Here is a 2,021-nt window from a genome sequence, read left to right as displayed (position 1 = left end):
ACGGACTGGTACTGGTCTGTGGCCTATTAGGAATCAGGCTGCACAGCAGGAGGTGAACGTGGGCAAATGAGTGAAATTTCATCTGTATTTACTTCCACTCCCCATTGTTTGTATTACCTCCTGAGTTCCACCTCCTGCAAGATTAGTGTCGACATTAGATTTTCTTAGAAGCATGAACCCTATTGTGAACTGTACATGCAAGGGACCTAGGTCGCGTGCTCCTTATGAGAATCTAATGCCTGATGGTCTGTCACTGCCTCCCATTACCTCCAGATGGGACCATCTAGCTGCCAGAAAATAAGCTCAGGCTCCCACTGATCCTACATTATGGTGAGTTGTATAATCATTTTATTATATATTATAATATAATAATAATAGAAATAAAATGCACAATAAATATAATGTACTTGAATCATCCTGAAACCATCCCTCACCCCCTGTCCATGGAAAAATTGTCTTCCACAAAACCAGTCCCTGGTTCCAAAAAGGTTGGGGACTGCTGTTGCAGGAGATGTTTTCACTCAAAGGCAATAAACTGAAACAAGTAAAACATTTCTAAAATGCTTCTTTCCCTTACTTAAGTATAAATGAATAACAGTAATGGCTACTTAACGCACTATAGTGTGCTGAGTATAATGCTAGTGCTTTTATTTCCTTTGCATCTAACCTTTACCTCAACCCTGCATGAAAGGATCAATATCTGCATGTGACAGAATGGGAAACTGAGGCTAAGTAACTTTCCCTCAATTAACCAGACAGCAGAGGTGAGATTCGAGTACATTCTTTCCACTAAGGGCAGAGACACTGCAGAATTCAAATCTCTACCACTTCTCCCCACCAACTTCAGCCCCTACAAGGGGTCCTCTTGGTAGATATTCACTCTCTTTCCTTTAAGAAGTGTCTTTAGCTGGAGTTGCACAATCCAAGTTTGAAAACACCATATTAATTGACTATATACCTGGCAGAAATGTAAATAAGTCTGTAACTTTACACCCTTCAAAAAGAAAAACATTTCCTTAATTTTAACATGATGGTTTTACTTTAAAAGAAAAAAAATATGACTTTTTGATGCCAATGCAAAAAAACAAGCCCAATCTAATGCAAAGTAGCAGCCTATCCAGATCCTAGAACAGAAAGAAGGACATTAGGGCATTAGGCAAAAACTAGGACAATCTCAATAAAGAAATGCCTTTTGTGAATAATGATGCATCAATATTGGTTCATCAATGATGACAGATGTACCATACTAACATAAGATGTTAATATTAGAGAAGTTGGGTGATGGGGATACAGGAACACTCGGAACCGTCTTTGCAGCTTTTACGTAAATCTACAATTATCCCCATATAAAAAGTTTATGTAAAAAGAGTCCAAATGTGTTTGCATAGAGGTTGCTAAGAACAAAATGAAACCACATTCTTTATAGTGTAAATGACAAAAATACTACTAGCATAAGGTGTTTAATAAAAGAAAAAGTGAAGTTTCAATTCATTCTTTGATAATCCAAAGCAACAAAAGTGTACCCCACCTCCAAATGGCTCAAGCTCAGTGGGGCTGATGATTCCATTATTTAACTCACTCACCCCTCCTCCCCCACACCCCTCAACCATCAGGGTAATGCCTCTTGGAATTCCTTTTGGCACCAACATCTTGTTTTAGAACCATGTTTAGACTGTGATTAAAAGAGGATTATTTACACCACATAGGCATCCCAATGTGAAAGGACAGGCCACCCCCTACATTTTACTAAACTTTTCTGTAAATATAACATCCCAGCAATCACTAACAAACTAAGCAAAGCAGATCAAGGGGCAAAAGAGCTGAATTGGATTGTTCTGAGCAAAAAGTTTCATTTCAACTAGGAATTGCCACTAAACTCTTCATTCTCAAGTCAAAAGGACCCATTTCCTGGGTTTGATGACATAAGTAGTGCCAAGGTTTATAGTCCAAGAAAATGCTTCCTTTAAAGCTATGGCTACAGGGAATATGACCAGGGATAAATGGTTATGATTGATAAGGCT

This window comes from Colobus angolensis, unplaced genomic scaffold, assembly GCF_000951035.1.
Source record: "Colobus angolensis palliatus isolate OR3802 unplaced genomic scaffold, Cang.pa_1.0 Scaffold164, whole genome shotgun sequence".
NCBI lineage: Eukaryota > Metazoa > Chordata > Mammalia > Primates > Cercopithecidae > Colobus > Colobus angolensis.
This window is presented reverse-complemented; position numbering follows the sequence as displayed.